This window comes from Hypanus sabinus, chromosome 20 (assembly GCF_030144855.1).
Source record: "Hypanus sabinus isolate sHypSab1 chromosome 20, sHypSab1.hap1, whole genome shotgun sequence".
In the NCBI taxonomy this organism is placed as follows: Eukaryota; Metazoa; Chordata; class Chondrichthyes; order Myliobatiformes; family Dasyatidae; genus Hypanus; species Hypanus sabinus.
In genome coordinates, this window is record NC_082725.1 from 1,620,917 (window position 1) to 1,641,098 (window position 20,182).

Below are 20,182 nucleotides of genomic sequence, written 5' to 3' on the forward strand. Positions count from 1 at the left end.
TCCACATCCTTCCTATAATGAGGTGACCAGAATTGAACACAATACTCTGTGCAGTCTCACCAGAGATTTGTAGAGTTGCAACATGACCTCTCTACTCTTGAACTCAATCCCCCTGTTAATGAAGCCTAGCATCCCATAGGCCTTATTAACTACCCTATCAACCTGCGCAGTGACCTTGAGGGATATATGGATTTGAACCCCAAGGTCCCTTTGTTCATCCACATTCTTAAGTAACTGACCATTAATCCCGTACTCAGTCTTCTGGTTTGACCTTCCAAAATGCATCACCTCACACTTATCCAGATTGAACTCCATCTGCCATTTTTCTGCCCAACTCTGTAGCCTGTCTATATCCTCTTGTAACCTTCGACAACCTGCAGCTCCATCCACAACTGCTCCAATCTTCCTGTCATCCGCAAACTTACTCACTCATCCTTCTGCCTCTACATTCAGGTCATTTATAAAAATCACAATTAGCAGGGTTCCCAGGACAGATCCTTGCGGCATTCCAGGTAGCATACTTTCACCAACCTCCAGGCAGAATACTTTCTTTTCACAACTACCCTCTGCTTTCTTCCTTTAAGCCAATGTTTTATCCAAACAGCCAAGGTTCCACTTAACCCCGCCTCATGACTTTCTGGATGAGTCTCTTGTGAGGGACCTTGTCAAATGCCTTGCTGAAGTCCATGTAGACCACATCCACTGCCCTACCCTCATCAATTTCTTTTGTTACCTCTTCAAAAAACTCAATCAGGCTCATGAGGCACGATCTTCCCTTCACAAAGCCATGTTGACAATCCATGAGTAGACTGTATTTCTCCAAATGCTCATAGATCCTATCCTTAAGAATCATTTCCAGTAGTTTGTAGACCACCGACGTAAGACTCACCAGTCTATAATTCCCAGGTTTCTCCCTATTAACTTTTTTAAACAAGGGAACTACATTTGCCATTCTCCAGTCCTCCGGCACTTCCCCTGTAGCCAAAGAGGATTCAAAGATCATAGCTAATGCTCCAGCGATCTCTTCTCTCAATTCCCACAACAACCTGGGGTGTATCATATCCGGTCCTGGGGATTTATCAATCTTGACAATCTCATCAAGGACATCTTCAAGAGGCAGTGTCTCGAGAAGACAGTATCCATCCCTAAGGGCCCTCACCATCCAGTGCATACCCTCTTTGCATTATACCAGCAGGAATGAGGTGCAGAAGTCTGAAGACCCATATTCAATAATTCAGGAACAGCTTCTTCCCTCCACCATTAGATTTCTGAAATAGTCCATGAACCCACGAACACTATCTCACTAATTTGCTCTTTTTTTGCATGGTTTATTTATATTTTATATATTTCTTATTCTAATTTATGTTAAATTTTTTTATGTACAGCTGCCACAAAACAAGAAATTTCATGACATACAGTAAACAGAATCTATTGTATCTGCTTCAGTCTTAGACAGAGACTGAAAAGGAGAGTGACTTTGTGGTGATTGTTTTTTCTCTACCAAACCTTTAATTGGAGAAAATTTACACTCACCTAAAACAGGGTACTAAAAAGACACTATGATAAAACAGGCAGTGGAAGAGTTGAGAAAAAAGGTTTTAATGTCATTGTCAGCTTACATATGGAGTCATATTTTTAGATGGTGTCACCCAAGGACAATGGGTTAATGAGAAGCAGGGGACACAGAATACATCTTTGGGATCGACCAAGTCTTCCCCTTTAGTTTGTATGTTGTATCATCATACTTATTTTGTATTGCACATTTAAGAGAAGTTTTGATAGGTACATAGACAGCAGGGTATGGAGGGATATGTTCCAACCTCAGGTTGATGGGACTAGGCTGAAGATCAGATCAGCATGCACTAGATGGGCTGAAAGTCCTATTTCTGTGCCATAGTGCTTTATGTCAGCCAGCTACTATGGAGAGGAATAAACAGTCAATGTTTCAGACTGAGAATCTTCATTAGTCCTGGTGAATGGTTTGTGCCCAAAACATTGCTCTCTATAGTTGCTGCCCAACTTTTTGAGTTCCTCCAGCATTCTGTGTGTGTTAATCTGGATTTCCAATATCAGCAGAATCTTTTGTGTTCATGTAACAGTTTATGACTCTATTCAATCTACAATTCACCTTTCACAAGTGATTTCTGCATTTGCTAGTGACTAAATTAATTGTGTGGGAAATTCTATGATCCACCTCTGCTAGTCAAGACTAATCAACTGCTGATTGTTAATAAATCGGTAGAATACACTCACACTGGTAATACTTGTTATGATTACTGTTAACATAAGAAAATCAGATAATATAAAATGGAACAATAAATGGACACCTTGCCATCTTCTCTCAGACTAGTTATCCAACAAATAATTGGAATATCTTGTTGTTATTTAATGATCTCTTCAAAGTGCTTGAAGAAAATGATGCCTTTTGATGAGGAAAAAATCAAAACAGTTTAAACACAGGTGCTCCAGTCAAAATTAATAAAATCGTATGTAGAAGATGAGTGTTTCACAAGGGGTTCCTCTGTCAACTGGAGTGAAATGAAGGTCAGTTTCCTTCAAACTATTCAAATATTAACTTAGATAATAGAATTATTTTTAATTAATTATAAGTATTATTTAATCTTCTGTATTTTATGAATGTTTTCCTTTATCATAGATCAGTTTGGAAAAATACCAAAGTCATGACATTATTTGAGAAGGGTAGAAGAGATAAATAAGGAAATTATAGACCTATTAGTCTAACATTTGCTATGGGGAATGCTCTACCAATCTCTCATTAGAGACTGAATGACTGAGCACTTGCACAAATATAAGAAGATCTGAATGTTATTTGTGAAGGGTGACTCATGTCTGATGAGCTTAGTTGAATGCTTTGAGGAGATAACTAAAGTAATCTATAAGGGAGCGTGCATGGATTTTAATTATATTATCGTCCAGAAGCTATTCACTTAGTTTCTGTGCAAGAGACTATTAACAAAAAAGAGAACACAAGAAATTGTTTATCAGGATGGAGGCTGGTGACTAGCGGGGTGCCTCAGGGATCTGTTTTGGACCCAATGTTGTTTGTAATATACATAAATGATCTGGATGATGGGGTGGTAAATTGGATTAGTAAGTATGCCGATGATACTAAGGTAGGAGGTGTTGTCGATAATGTGGTGGGTTTTCAAAGCTTGCAGGGAGATTTATGCCGGTTAGAAGAATGGGCTGAACGTTGGCAGATGGGGCTTAATGCTGAGAAGTGTGAGGTTCTACATTTTGGCAGGAATAATCCAAATAGAACATACAGAGTAAATGGTAGGGCATTGAGGAATGCAGAGGAACAGAGAGATCTAGGAATAACAGTGCATAGTTCCCTGAAGATGGAGTCTCATGTAGATAGGGTGGTGAAGAAGGCTTTTGGAACGCTGGCCTTTATAAATCAAAGCATTGAGTACAGAAGTTGGAATGTAATGTTAAAATTGTACAAGGCATTGGTAAGGCCAAATTTAGAATATTGTGTGCAGTTCTGGTCACCAAATTATAGGAAAGATATCAATAAATTAGAGAGAGTGCAGAGACGATTTACTAGGATGTTACCGGGGTTTCAGCACTTAAGTTACAGAGAAAGGTTGAACAAGTTAGGTCTCTATTCATTGGAGCGTAGAAGGTTGAGGGGGGATTTGATCGAGGTATTTAAAATTTTGAGAGGGATAGATAGAGTTGACGTGAATAGGCTGTTTCCATTGAGAGTAGGGGAGATTCAAACGAGAGGACATGATTTGAGAGTTAGGGGGCAGAAGTTTAAGGGAAACACGAGGGGGTATTTCTTTACTCAGAGAGTGATAGCTGTGTGGAATGAGCTTCCTGTAGAGGCCAGTTCAGTTGTGTCATTTAAGGTAAAATTGGATAGGTATATGGACAGGAAAGGAGTGGAGGGTTATGGGCTGAGTGCGGGTAGGTGGGACTAGGTAAGATTAAGAGTTCGGCACGGACTAGGAGGGCAGAGATGGCCTGTTTCCATGCTGTGATTGTTATATGGTTATAAATTAGAGGGAACCTATGCATTTGGATAGAGATTGTAAAGTTGGTAAAGTTAGAGAATAATGATTAAAGTTACTAGTGATGTGTGGTATGAGTATGAGAGGGTGGGGTCACAGTTCTTCATTGTGTTTATATATGATCTGGATTCAGATTAAAATGTTCAAAGTTTAAAGTAAATTTATTGCCAAAGTACATATATGTCACATATCCCATGAAATTCACTTTCTTGATGGCATTTACAGCAGAACAAGGAAATACAATTGAATCAATGAAAAACTACACACAAAGACTTAAAAAATGTGCCGTGTAGTGTGACGTGGGAAACCATTATCTTCTGACTAATGTAGTTCTTGGGAAATCTTTCTATAAAAGTGATTTGCCATTGCCTTCTTCTGGGCAGTGACTTTACAAGACAGGTGACCCCAACCATTATCAATGCTCTTCAGAGATCGTCTGCCTGGCATCAGTGGTTCCTTAACCAGGACTTGTGATCTGCACCATCCACCACCTGCTCCCATGGCTTCACATCACTCTGATCGGGAGGCTAAGCAGGTGCTACACCTTGCCCAAGGGTAACTGCAAGCTAGTGGAGGGAAGGAGTGCCTTCCACCTCCTTTGGTAGAGTTGTACCTCCACCCTGCCACCCAATATTAAAAATATTATTGTAAAGAGTCCTTCAACCTGAGTGTGTAATTCAGTGTTGTGGTGATTGAAGTTATCCATGCTGGTTCAGGAGCCTGATGATTGTAGGAGAATAATTATTCCTAAACCTGGTGGTGTAGGACCTAAGGCTCCTGTACCCACTGCCTGATGGCAACAGACAGAAAAATATCCAATTTCTTGCTGATGACAAATTAGATGGCAGAGCAGAGGGGTTCGGAAAGGTGGACAGGGACATTAATAGATCAAGTGAGGGATGGAAATGTCCATCTGGAGTTGAAGTGGCTAAGTAAGATTATCCATTTTGGCCCTTTGAAAAGCAATCAAAATATGTTTAAGTGATCTGAATGCAGGTGTTTTGGAGTACTTAAATAAGAATCTAAGTTTTTGCTGATGAAAATAAATTAATAAAACTGACAAGAAGGTCAAAAACACAAATGTTTGTTGGCTATTGTCTAACGTGGCCATAGAATCATAGAGTTATACAGCATGGCAACAGGCCCTTTGGCCAAATGATCATTTACAACAATCCTGCATTAACACCACCCTTGGCAGAAACTCCCACATCTTGAAAACAGAAAGGAGAGTTCACTAATAAATCCTTTCTAGCTCAGTGTTTATAACATGGTTCAGCAATCTACACGATTTTCTTTAATTATTTCTGCCTTATCACAGCCTGGTATGGAAACACCAATGCTCTTTGAACAGAAAATCCTACAAAACGTATTGGATATAGCCCAATCCATCACAGAAATAACCCTTCCTAACACTGACACATACACAGAGCACTGTTGAAAAGGGCAGCATCCATCATCAAGGACCTTCACCACCCAGGTCATGCTCTCTTCTTGCTGCTGCCATTAGGAAGAAGTTACAGGAGCCTCAGGACTTACACCACCAGGTTCAGGAACAGTTATTACCCTCAATCCAGTGGGGATAACATCAATTAACTTCACTCTGCCCATTGCTGATGTGTTCCCATAACCTATGGACTCACTTTCAAGGATTCATCTCATGCTCTCAATATTTATTTGTTATTACTTTTTTATTTTTATTTTCGTTTGTTGGCCTTTGCATATTGGTTGTTTGTCCATACTTTTGGGTGTGGTCTGTCACTGATTCTACAATGTTTCTTGGATTTACTATGTATGCCCACAAGAAAATGAATTTCAGAGTTGTATATGGGCACATGTGTACTTTGTTGAACTTCTATGTTTCATTCATTTCTTTCATTATTTCCTGTCCGTCCACTGATGCTTCTTTGTTAGGACATAGAACAATACAACACGGAAACAGGCCCTTCAGCCCATGGTCTGAATGAATCCTATCTTCCTGCACATGGCCTATATCTCTGCATCCTCTGACTGTTCATTTGTCTGACTAAGTGCCATTTAAACACTCTTATTGCATCTGTTCCCACCACTTTCCCTGGCAGGAATATGGTGACACTTGTGGGCTGCCCCCAGCACATCCTTGGGTGTGTTGGTTGCTAACACAAATGACATAATTCATTGTACATATATTCCAATGTACACGTGATAAATAAATCTGAAAACTAGAATTCCAGGCAAGTCCCAGCAGGCGGCGTGGCATGGCAGCAATAACCTTTCGGACCTGGTGTTAATTTAATTTAATTTTCTAATTTAATTTTGCGGCACAATTTTTGATTAGGGCACATGGATAACAGAGCGACTATTTACCATCACCAGATGCTGCTACAATACAGAGATCACCCAAAAACAAACCTTCATGAAGATCTGCTAGTTAAATTACACGGCCTCGGCTTGCTGAGAGGAGCGGGCCTACAGTCCTCAGAGTCGCTTGATGCTGATGGCCAGAGGAAGCGGAAGCGAAGAAAGCGGCAAGGGTCCGTGCCAGGCAAAAAGCAAACCCTAGCTGGTTGGCTCTCCCATCCATTCTGCTCTCCAATGTCTGCTCCCTGGACAATAAATTGGACTACATCCAACTCCAACGAAACACTCGGTGGGAGTATAGAGTCTGCTGTGCGTATGTTTTCACAGAAAGGTGGCTCACCGACGGAATCCCAGATGCCACCATTCAGCTGGACGGGCTCGCCTTGTTTCGAGTGGACAGGGATGCAGCTCTTTCCGGTAAGACTCGCGGTGGTGGCTTGTGTGTTTACATCAATACAGAATGGTGCATGAACTCTGCCCTGGTTTCCAGATACTGCTCATCGCTAGTGGAGTTTGTGACTGTTAGATGCAGATCATTTTATTTACCACGGGAATTCACCACTGTCCTTATAGTCGGTGTCTACAATCCCCCCCCCCTGTGCTAATGCTAAGGAAGCGCTCTGTGAACTGTATGGGGGTATTAGCGAACTGCAGAACGCATACCCTGATGGACTGTTTATTGTCGCCATAGATTTTAACCACGCAAATCTCAAGTCAGTGCTCCCCAAATTCCATCAGTATGTGGACTTTGCAACGTGGGGGGGGGGGGGGGGAGAACGCATTGGACCTGGTTTACACAAACATTCCCGACGCGTACCGGGCAGAGCCCCGCCCCCACCTCGGATACTCAGACCACATCTCTGTTATGCTAATCCCAGCATACAGACCGCTCGTCAGGCACTCCGGACCAGTTCAGAAGCAGGTGAAAACCTGACCAGCAGGAGCCATGTCTGCTCTTCAAGACTGCTTTGAGCACACTGACTGGCACATGTTCAGGGAGGCTGCAACTGATGGCGACTCTGCCAACTTAGAGGAGTACACGGCATCAGTGACCAGCTACATCAGCAAGTGCATCGATGATGTCACTGGGTCCAAGACCATCACTATACGTGCCAACCAGAACCCATGGATGTCCGCTGAGGTGCATGCGCTGCTGAGGACTCGTGACTCCACCTTCACAGCAGGTGACAAGGCAGCCCTAACAACAGCAAGGGTCAAACTGTCCCAGGCTTTCAGAGAGGCAAAGTGTGCACACACCCAGTGAATCCACAGCCAATTCCATGATGGCAGCGACACGCAGTGCATGTAGAACAGCATCCAGGACATCACCAACTACAGGACAACATCACCTGACTGTGTGGGTGACGCCTCCCTCCCAGATACGCTGAACAACTTCTACGCTCATTTTGAGGTGGAAAATGACGTGGTGGCGAGGAAGTCCACCCCTCCTCCAAATGACCAGGTGCTGTGTCTTACTGTGGCCGATGTGAGGAGAACCCTGTGTAGGGTCAACTCATGGAAGGCTGCTGGACCAGACAATATTCTTGTCAGAGTGATTAGAGGATGTGCAGACCAGCCAGCAGATGTTCTCACTGACATCTTCAACATCTCCCTGAGCAGCGCCATCATTCCAACATACTTCAAGACCGCCACCATCGTCCCCATGCCAAAGAAGCCTTCAGTGTCCTGCCTCAATGACCACCGTCCCATTGCACTCACATCCATCATCATGAAATGTTTCAAGAGGCTCGTCATGAGGCACATCAAGACCCTGCTGCCCCCCTCATTGAACCCCCTGCAGATTGCACACTGTCCCAATCGTTCAACAGATGACGCCATTGCCATCACCCTCCACCTGGCCCTAACCCACCTGGACAAAAAAGACACGTATGTTCATAGACTTCAGTTCAGCATTCAACACAATCATTCCTCAGAAACTGATTTGAAAGCTGAGCCTACTGGGCCTGAACACCTCCCTGCAACTGGATACTAGACTTCCTGACTTTGAGACCTCAGTCAGTCTGGATCGGAGGCAGCATCTCCAACACCATCACACTGAGCACAGGGGCCCCCCAGGGCTGTGTGCTCAGTCCACTGCTGCTCACTCTGCTGACCCACGACTGTGCTGCAACACACAGCTCAAACCACATCATCAAGTTTGCCAATGACACGACCGTGGTGGATCTTATCAGCGAGAACGACGAGCCAGCATACAGAGAGGCGGTGCAGCAGCTAACGGACTGGTGCAGAGCCAACAATCTGTTTCTGAATGTGAACAAAACAAAAGAGATGGTTGGTGACTTCAGGAGGGCATGGAGCAACTACTCTCCACTGAACATCGATGGCTCCTCAGTAGAGATCATTAGGAGCACCAAATTTCTTGGTGTTCACCTGGCGGAGAATCTCACCTGGTCCCTCAACACCAGCTCCATAGCAAAGAAAGCCCAGCAGTGTCTCTACTTTCTTCAAAGGCTGAGGAAAGTCCATCTCTCACCCCCCATCTTCATCACATTCTATAGAGGTTGTATTGAGAGCATCCTAAGCAGCTGAATCACTGCCTGGGTTGAAAATTGCACCATCTTGGATCGCAAGACCCTGCAGCGGATAGTGAGGTCAACTGAGAAGATCATTGGGGTCTCTCTTCCCGCCATTACAGACATTTACATTACACACTGCATCCGCAAAAGCAAACAGCATTATGAAGGACCCCATGCACCCCTAATACAAACTCTTCTCCCTCCTGCCATCTGGGAAAAGGCACCGAAGCATTTGGGCTCTTATGACCAGACTATATAACAGTTTCTTCCCTTAAGCCATCAGACTCCTCAATACCCAGAGCCTGGACTGACACCAATTTACTGCCCTCTACTGTGCCTATTGTCTTGCTGATTATTTATTGTAATGCCTGCACTGTTTTGTGCACTTTATGCAGTCCTGGATAGGTCTGTAGTCTAGTGTAGTAGTTTTTTTTCTGTGTTGTTTTTACATAGTTCAGTGTAGTTTTTGTACTGTTTCATGTAGCACCATGGTCCTGAAAAATGTTGTCTCATTTTTACTGTGCACTGTACCAGCAGTTATGGTCAAAATGACAATAAAAAGTGACTTGACATGACTTGAACTATGCCTTCTAGTATTTGACAAATCCACCCTGGGACAAAAATCATAAGGAGGGAATGAAATATGAAGCTAAACATAATATCAAAAATGATACTCCATATATACAAAGAATAAGAGAGGTGAGGTTAGATATTGGACCACTGGAAAATAATAATGGAGAAGCAGTAATGGGGGACAAGGCGTACAAAAAAGCTGGATGAACTCAGCAGGTCAGGCAGCTTTTTTGTACGTCTTGATTTGACCACAGCATCTGCAGAGCACTTTGTGTTTAATGGGGGACAAGGAAATGGTGGATAAACTGAATAAGTATTTTACATCACTTCTCACTTTGGAAGTTTGAGAGTGTCAGGGGATAGAAGTGAGTGCAGTTCCTATTACTAGGGAGAAGATACTTGGGAAACAAAAAGGTCTTAAGGTAGATAACTCACTTGACCAGATGAACCACAGACAGGATTCTAAAAGAAATAGCTGAGCAGACTGTGGAGGCTTTAGTAATGATCTTTCAAGAATCAATAGATTCTTGAACAGTTCTGGTAGACCAGATAATTGCAAATACCACGCCATTCTTCAAGAAGGGCAGATGGAAAAAGAAAGAAAATTATAGGCCAGTTAATCTGATCTCAGTGGTTGGGAAGACGTTGGAGTTGATTGTTAAGGATGTCGTTTCGGGGTAGTATATGTAGGTATATGACAAAATAGGCCAGGCAGCATGGTTTCCATAAAAGAGAATCTTGCCTGATAAATCAGTTGGAATACTTTGAAGAAATAACAAGTAAGATAGACAAAAGAGAATTGGTGAATGTTGTGTAATTGGATTTTCAGAAGGCTATTCACACATGAGGCTGCTTAACAAGCCATGGTATTACAGGAAAAAACACTAGCATGGATAGAGTATTGGCTGACGGGCAGGAGGCAAAGAGTGGGAATAAAGGGAGCCTTTTCTGTTTGTCACCAGTGACTAGTGGTGTTCCATAGGGGATGTGTTGGAACAAATTATTTTACAATAATTTGGATGATGAAGCTGATGGCATTGTGGCCAAGTTTGCAGATGATATGAAAATGGAGGTCAGGTAGTGTTGAGGAATTAGAGAGGCTGCGGAAGGATTTAGACAAATTAGGAGAATAGGCAAAGAGATGGAAAATCGAAGATATGGAGAGGATTTTCCTATAATGGAAGAGTCTAGGACCAGAGAGCATAGCCTCAGAATCCAGGATGTCCCTTTAGAAAAGAGATGAGGAGGAACTTCTTTAGCCAGAAGGCTGTGAATCTGTGGAATTTGTTACCACAGGTAACTACGGAGGTCAAGCCATTTATTATATTTTAAGTGGAAGTTGATCAGTTGTTGATTAGTAATGGTGTCAAAGGTTATGGGGAGAAAGCAGAAGAATGGTGTTGAGAGAGAGAATAAATCAGCCAGAATGGAATGATGGAACTGACACAATGAGCTGAATGGGTTTATTCTGCTCCTATGTCTTATGGTCTTATGGGTGGGTCACTAATTATTTCTGTGCTAAATCAGTGCAAGTTGCAAGTGCAGTATGTGCACTTGCAACACTGTGTGTCAGACAGAGTGGTCAGCAGCACTGGGGCTCCACAGGGGATTGTCCTGTCTCCCTTTCTCTTCACCATCCACACCTCAGACTTCAACTACTGCACAGAGCCAGTGCTATCATGTTTGCTGTTGTGTGCTGGGGCAGCAGGCTGAGGGTAGCAGACACAGCAGAATCAAGAAACTCATTTGTAAGGCCAGGGATGTTGTGGGGGTGGAACTGAACTCTCTGACGGTAGTGTATGAAAAGAGGATGCTGTCCAAGTTGCATGCCATCTTGGACAACGTCTCCCATCCACTCCATAATGTACTGGTTAGGCACAGGAGCACATTCAGCCAGAGACTCATTCCATCCAGATGCAACACTGAATGTCGTAGGAAGTCATTCCTGCCAGTGGCCATCAAACTTTACAACTCCTCCCTGGGAGTGTCAGACACCCTGAGCCAATAGTCTGGTCCTGGACTAATTTCCACTTGGCATAATTTACTTATTATTATTTAATTATTTATGGTTTTATATTGCTATATTTCTACACTATTCTTGGTTGGTACAACTGTAACCAAACCCAATTTCCCTCGGGATCAATAAAGTATGTCTGTCTGTAAAGTTGGTGTCAGTTTCACCAATTCATAACTGCAACTGCTGGTAGTTTTCTCATTATTACTATAGCAAACTGAAGCCCATGACTTATCAGTCAAGATTAATTTTCTTTCAATATACTAGCTTCATGTTATTGGAGAGCGTAAGGCACAGTAACTACTGAAATGACTTACTTGCATTCAGACAGTAGGTTACCTAACTTATGTTTGGCTGCACCCTAGTGTCTGATCAGGGAATAGCACTGCCCGAGATCTGTGAAGGATTTCAGAATCAAAATTATTACCACTCACAAATGTACATGTAGGGAAATTTGTTGCTCACAATGACTAATTTAACAAAGGACCCTTCTCACTTATTTAATTTAAGATTTCCATTATTCATATGTAGTTCTTCTATATGATGTGTTATCTTATACTTTGGCTGTCCATCGACTTCTGGCACAAGGTGGGCGCAAGGGTGCTGGGAGAGGACCAACAAGCAGGAGGACCACAAACAAGTCTTTCTTAGGTACAATAAAATAGCATTTATTACTCGCTATACAGAGAACCAGGAAATCAAGGAGGACAAAGAGGAACATGAACCTCGGACTAGGAGATGAGGGACTTGGATCGCCGTGGAACTTGGATCATCATGGACCTTGGACTTGGAGACAGGAACCTTTCATCGCCGCAGCCAGAACGTGGACACCATGGATTGCCACAGTCAGGACGTGGACACCAAACACAGGACAGGAACTCCAGCTATGTGGAGTACTTCACCATGTCTTCAACCTGAATCTAAGTCTCCAGAGGGTTCATGTGCTGTGGAAGATGTCCTGCCTCGTTCCTGTACCAAAGACCCTCTGTGGCTCCAATGACTACAGACCGATGGCATTGACCTCCCACATCATGAAGACCTTGGAGAAACTTGTTCTAGAGGAGCTCTGGCCTAGGGTTAGGCCACACTTAGACCCCTTCCAGTTCGCCTATCAGCCCCGACTAGGAGTTGAGGATGCCATCGTCTACCTGCTGAACCATCTACACCCACCTGGACAAGCCAGCGAGCACTGTGAGGGTCATGTTTTTTGACTTCTCCAGTGCGTTCAACACCATCCGCCCTGCTCTGCTGGGTGAGAGGTTGACAGTGATGCAGGTGGATGCTTCCCTGGTGTCATGGATTATTGATTACCTGACTGGCAGACCACAGTACATGCGCTTGCAACACTGTGCGTCAGACAGAGTGGTAAGCAGCACTGGGGCTCCACAGGGGACTGTCCTGTCTCCCTTTCTCTTCACCATCTACACCTCGGACTTCAACTACTGCACAGAGTCTTGCCATCTTCAGAAGTTTTCTGATGACTCTGCCATAGTTGGATGCATCAGCAAGGGAGATGAGGCTGAGTACAGGGCAACGGTGGGAAACTTCGTCACATGGTGCGAGCAGAATCATCTGCAGCTTAATGTGAAAAAGACTAAGGAGCTGGTGGTGGACCTGAGGAGGGCTAAGGCACCGGTGACCCCTGTTTCCATCCAAGGGGTCAGTGTGGACATGGTGGAGAATTACAAATACCTGGGGATACGAATTGACAATAAACTGGACTGGTCGAAGAACACAGAGGCTGTCTACAAGAAGGGTCACAGCCATCTCTATTTCCTGAGGAGACTGAGGTCCTTTAACATCTGCCGAACGATGCTGAGGAGGTTCTACGAGTCTGTGGTGCCCAGTGCTGTCCTGTTTGCTGTTGTGTGCTGGGGCAGCAGGCTGAGGGTAGCAGACACCAACAGAATCAACAAACTCATTCGTAAGGCCAGTGATGTTATGGGAGTGGAACTGGACTCTCTGACGGTGTTGACTGAAAAGAGGATGCTGTCCAAGTTGCATGCCATCTTGGACAATGTCTCCCATCCACTCCATAATGTACTGGTTAGGCACAAGATTACATTCAGCCAGAGACTCAATCCACTGAGATGCAACACTGAGCGTCATAGGAAGTCCTTCCTGCCTGTGGCCATCAAACTTTACAACTCCTCCCTCGGAGGGTCAGACACCCTGAGCCAATAGGCTAGTCCTGGACTTATTTCCACTTGGCATGTTTAACTCATTATTATTTAATTATTTATGGTTTTATTTTGCTATATTTCTACACTATACTTGGTTGGTGTGGCTGTAACGAAACCCAAAACCCAATTTCCCTCAGGATCAATAAAGTATGTCTGTCTGTCTAGCCAGGACTCAGCCTTCAACTCAGGCACCGAGCTGGGACTCTTCTTCGAGGGATAGACACAGACACTGGGCATGAACATCGGGCCAGGACTCCACCTTCAACTCACCCCTGGCAGTTTGACCTTGCCCGGACCCACTCTGGCAAAGGAAGGCGAATTGCCGGCACTCCGATACGGGCTAGATAACTCTGGCTTGTGGTAGCGACGGTGACTTGCTAATGCTTCCTGACACTCTCACCCCGATCGGCTAAAGCCGGGGGTTTATAAGCTGCCGGTTCAGGTCGAGAGTAGATTACCCTAATGGCCAAGCTCAAGGGACACATGAAACGGAATTAGAAGGGAACAAGGGGTCAATGGTCCGGATCATAAAGCAACCTAACTAAATTTAAAGGGGAACCGATCCAGACCATGACAGATTTTGACGTTGACTGTGCTGAGAGTTTGGTCTCTGCAGGCATGTTTATGGGCCACAAGACCAGCATTGGATCGGCACTGTCTCCCAGATTGGTTGCATTTGTGATTCGACTGATCTAGCACTGAATGTCTGCATTCATGACCTGCTTCATATTTTTTCTGCCTTCTCTCCTCGATAGCTGGGATTGACTTCTTGACAATGCAACGCCAACTTCTTCTGATCAAAGCATCTTTCTCCCAGGTGTTGACATTCATGTCAGTGTTCTTTTTATGGTGCTTGAGCACATCATTGTAGCGCAGCTTCTGACCACCAGGCTTCCTCTTTCCTTTATGTAACTTGCCACAGAAAACAGTTTTGGGTATGATGTGTTATACTTAACTTTCTAATAGGCAGGAGGTACCGTAGCATTAGAATAATTGTTATAACGGGGCAACAGCTTCTTCCCTCAAGACGTGAGACTACTGAACTCCCTTCCACCACCAGGTCTCATCACTTATGAAGCACCAGAAGTGTTAGTTTATTTTTTAACTTGTGTCATAAATGCGCTTTATGCTAAATGTCAATCTTCTGGAATATGTTTTATTTCTTGTTAATTTACTTGTGGTAATATTTCTTTATGTGGTATGTGTGTGAGTTATATGCACTGTGCACATTGGTCTGTTGTTTTGTTTAGTGGTATATAGTTGAATGATAATAAACATGAATTTGAACTTGATCCAATACAAAGGAATACCCAAAACATTTAGTCAAACAAATCATCTTGAGGTTTCTCCATAATGCTGACACAATAACTCTATTTCTGCAGCTTTGTGTTGTCATTCTGATGGATAAATTTGTGAGCCCATTAGAGATCTCCACTCAGTAGATGTTGTGACATGCTCGATCATTTGGGATTTACATAGATACTGCTGCTGATAAAGCAGCTGTGACTGGAGAGAATTGCTCCACCACCCTGTCTCTGCTCAGGGATCTCCAACAGCTCAGAGTGGAGAAGCTCCTGAAGCTGGGCTATTTCATTCCATGGGTGAAGGAACTTCCTCAGAGTAGATGCAATGGAATTCTGTTGGCTAACAGTCCCCAGGTAACTGAGATACACTCATCCAGAAAATGCACAGTGGTAGACATGATGAATTGGGTATTTCCTTGACTTCAGGTTGGTGTGGAACATGCCTAATGGGCCAGTGTATATCAATCTATGAGTGGTGTCTCCTCCCACTGTATACATTTAGTTTCCCTGACTTCATGTTGAGGTAGAACATACCAAGTGGGACTCATGTATGGTAGATAAGAAGTTCACTTGACACACAGACTCAAAGTTCTTAGTAGCACCCTGAATGTTTGAGGAGTCAAAGTTCATTAAAGAAGTAGTTAGAAGGTTTATAAGGTGCTCGCAATACATTGCTGCGTTTCACCCTGCTTGCTCCAGGGATTCTCAGGAGCTAAGCACGTATATTACATTTTTTCCACAGAAAGTTTGAGAGTATCCACATTAGCTTCACTGGTCACCAGAACAGTCACAGAGACTAACTAAGAATATATATCACACTGCAATTGTGCAGCAAATTTGTTTATAGTTTAGAATTGTTAAGTTCCATAAAGAAATTATTAGTTTCAGCAGTATAATAAACTAGGAAGCTTTAATATAATTTAAGTAGGCATTGGAAAGTGCATCATGGAAAAGGGTCCTTTGTCCCATAAAATCTGTCCCAAGCATGATCCTAAATTACAATAATCCCTTCTGGCCTTCTGAGGCTGAGAGGGATAAAAAATCATCCATGACAGAAAGGCAGAGCAGATTTAATGGGTCGAATGGGCTAATTCTGTATTCATGTCTTTTAGTTTTACAGTCTTATACAACCAAAGTTTTATACAGTTGCAACATGACTTCCTGACTCTTATGCTCAGTGCCCTGACTAATAAAGGTAAGTATGCTGCATGCTTTCTTTATGATACCATCCATATGTGTTGCCACTTTAATAAAGCTTGTACCTTATACACCCATAATCCTGTCAGTTCGGCTCTTTACTGTATATTTTCATCTATTATTTGTCTCCCAAATTACAACACTTCACATTTGCATGAATTAAGGTGCACCTGCTATTCCTCTGCCTGAATTTCCACTTCATCTACATTTCTTTTAAGAGATGTTCTATGTTCTAGATACAGCATCGTAATAGCCCTTTCTAGCCCAACAAACCTGCGCTGCCCAATTACACTCATGTGACTAATTAGCCTACTAACTGGTACATCTTTGGAATGTGCGAAGAAACACCGGGAGTCATGGGAAACACCGGGAGTCATGGGAAGAACGCAGCAGTGGAAATTGAACCCAGGTTGCTGGTGTTGCAATAGTGATACATTGACTGCTACCCTGTCTCCCCTACTGAATTCTATTGCATTCTCTGTAAGCTTCCCCACTCTCCGCAATACCACCAAGTTATACAACATCTGGAAATATACTAATCAAAGCACCCACATTTCCACCCAACTATACACAAATTGGTGGAAGAACACTGGTCATTTAGACTCCATGTAGGTAAAGGGATGGTGGATGGTTCGTATCTAAACCCTGCATCAGGACTGAGAGTGTACAGGAAAGATAGCTGGTATGGAGAAGGTGGGGGGGGGGGTGTTACAGGAGCTGAAAAAGGTGAGATGCAGAAGGGAAGAAGCAGGAATGATGGGCATTAGGAGCCAGGAAAGGAAGGTGAAAGAGGAGGGCGTGCAGAGGCACAGGCAAGCGGGTGACACGTGGGAATGTATGAGAAAAAGAAAACCAATAGGCAAAGGGAGCTGGGTGCAAAAGGGTAGAGACAGATCTAATAAATGGAAGCAGTTAAGGGAGGGCTGATGGTTATACAGGTCAGGATGGGATAAGGAAAGGATAACCAAGGTATGTGGGGGATGAACAGATGGATAATTATGGATGGGTAACTACCCAATTGGTAGTTCTGATTCTAGGTAGGGGAAGAGACGTAGAAGCCAGAGAGACCCTACACAGAAGTGGGAAAGGAATACAGGGGGGAGTGGGCTAACTGAAATAAGAAAATCCAGTGTTCATAACTTTGGGCTCAGGTTTGGGTTACTCAAGCAGAATATATGATTCTGTTCCATTAGTTTATGTTTTGCCCTTCCTTGAGAGGGAGAAGGTTGAGGACAGATAGATCAGATTGGGAATGGGAGGGGAAGCTAAAACGCATTTGACCAGAAGCCTAGATTGACTGTTGCAGACAAACCACAAGTGTTCTGTAAAATGATCACATTGCCCAAGTGCCCCCTACAGCCCCATGGGATGGACAGAATCCAGGTGCTCTGTAAAATGATCACATTATCCAAAGGCAGCCTACATCCCCATGGGATGGAATCAGAATCAGGTTTAGTATCACTGGCATATATTGTGAAATTTGTTGTTTTACAGCAGATGAACAGAATAAACAGACTGAATTAGACCTCAGACTTGTCAGTGTATCACAGACTGTGTGTGTGTGTGTGTGTGTGTGTGTGTGTGTGTGCGTGTGTGTGTGTGCACGAGTGAGAGACAGAGAGAGCAAGAAAGGCAGAGAGATGGAGAGAGAGAGTGACAGGGAGACAGAGAGAGAGAGGGAAACAGACAGAGAGAGAGGGAAAAGGAGAGAAAGATCTTTTCAGATCTTTTCAATAATTTCATGTTTCCTGGCCCTGATCACTTCATTTTCACCATAGATGTTCAGTCCCTATACACTCCTTACCCACTAGGAAGGCCTCAAATCTCTCCATTTCTTTTTGGACACCAGACCATTCCCCTCCACCACCACTCTCCTCTATCTAGCAGTACTTGTCCTCACTCTCAATAATTTCTCCTTTGGCTCCTCCCATTTCCTTCAACTAAAAGGTGTAACCAATTGTACTCGCATGGGTCCAGCTATGCCTGTCTTTTTGTCATCTACATGGAACAGTCTATGTTCCAAGTCTATGCTAGTGTCACATCCCAACTTTCCCATTGACCACTGCATTGGTGCTGCTTCCTGCACCCATGCCAAGCTCATCGACTTGATCAACTTTCCCTCCAACTTCCACCCTGCCCTCAAATTTAGCTGGTCCATTTCCAGCACCTCCCACCCTTTTCTCGATCTCTCTGTCTCAGTCTCTGGAGACAGCTTATCTACTGATGCCCATGAAAACCCACTGACTCTCACAGCTACCTGGACTTTATCTCTTCTCAATCTGTTTCTCATAAGAATGCCACCCTCTTCTATTAATTCCTCTATCTCCATCACATCTGCTCTCAGGATGAGGCTTTTCATCTAGAACTAAGGAGATATCTTCCTTCAAAGAAAAGCCTTCTCTTCCTCCACCATCAATGCTCCCCTCAACCACATAATTTCTGTTTTGCACACATCTGCCCCCACCCCATCAGGGTTAGGGCTTCTCCTGTCTTCACTATCACCCCACCAGCCTTAACTTCCAGGACATAATCGAGATCCCACCACCAAGCACATCTTTTCTTGTCCTGCCCCTCCACACCACTTTCTGTTTCCCACAGGGAATACTCCCTATGTGACTCTCTTGTCCATTCGTCCCTCCCCACTGATCTCCCTCCTGGCACTTATCCCTGTAAGCGGAACAAGTGCTACATCTGACCCTGAACCCCCTCCTTCACTACCTTTCAGGGCCCTAAAAAGTCCTTTCAGGTGAGGTGACACTTCACCTGTGTGACTGTTGGAGTCATCTACAGTATCCGGTGCTTTCAGTGTGGCTTGGAGTTATGTTGTCAAACCAGCTGACATGGACCACCAACACCTCGTTGCTTGCAAAAAAAAGGCACAACGAAGACTCTTCTTCCTCAGAAAGCTGAAACAGGCCAAACTCCCACAAAAGCTGTTGCTCAACTTCTACAGAAGCACAATTGAAACCATCCTGATCAACAATGCCACAGTGTGGTATGTTAGCTGCACAGCCACTGAGTGACAAGACCTGCATCGCGTGGTGAAGGCGGCCCAGCGAATTGTCAGGATGGAGCTCCCAGGACTGGACACTATCTATTCCAGCAGACTCAGGAGGAGAGAGAGTGATAGAGGAAGGGAAAGAGAGTACAGGGAGGGGAAGAAGTCTGGGACCTAATTCAGTTTCAAATGCTGACACCAGCAGTTCCATTCAGCCCAGTCCATTCTGACATATACGAACCAGATGAAACTAAGCCAATCTCCCATTTTTAATCATGTATTTTAATCAAAACAATTAAAGTTGTCTTTATAATTTAATTAGATGTTACCCTTTTGCTATAACGCAAACAATATATGCAATTGCTGAGAAGTTGTGATCACATTAATTTTTGTGTCCTGAAGCATTTTTGCAGGTAGTGCAGTCTCCCTGCAGAGACTGTAAAATTGATTATGTACGTACAAGTCTGCAACATGGTTCCACCTCAGGATATGTTCTGAATCACACACTCCCTGAGGATCACTGCAGTGTCACTTTGCCAGTGGGTACATTCAGAAAAGATTTTTACAGCTTAACTGCACAATCCCAATTCCCAAGGCAGACAAGTGTGAGCATCAGACAGGAAACCACAAGGTAAAAGCTGACAATAAGGCAACAGAGTCTTGTGCTTATCACTCCTCTGAGGTCAGCTATCCTCTGAGTCCATCATCACGTTTACTCTGCACTGATGTTATTTGCACCATGACAATTAGCCAAATATCTTATAAAGCCTCAGCAATAAAAACAAGGCTTTACAAGGTATTGGTTAGACTGCACATGGAGTAGTGTGAGTAGGTTTGGGCCTCTTATCTAAGAAAGGATGTATTGGCGTTGGAGACGATCCAGAAGATGTTCTTGAGAATTAACCTGGAAATGAAAGGGTTAATGTATGAGGACCATATGATCTCTCTGGGTCTGTACTCACTGGAGTTTAGAAAAATGAGGGGGATCTCAATAAAACA

At 43.7% G+C, this 20,182-nt stretch overlaps 1 long non-coding RNA gene across 1 annotated transcript in view; it reads right to left on the reverse strand.

The window, feature by feature from the left end:
* Window positions 1–20,182, reverse strand: part of LOC132378226 (uncharacterized) — a 105,572-nt gene that overhangs the window by 78,204 nt on the left and 7,186 nt on the right. The gene's annotated exons all lie outside the window — the stretch shown is intronic.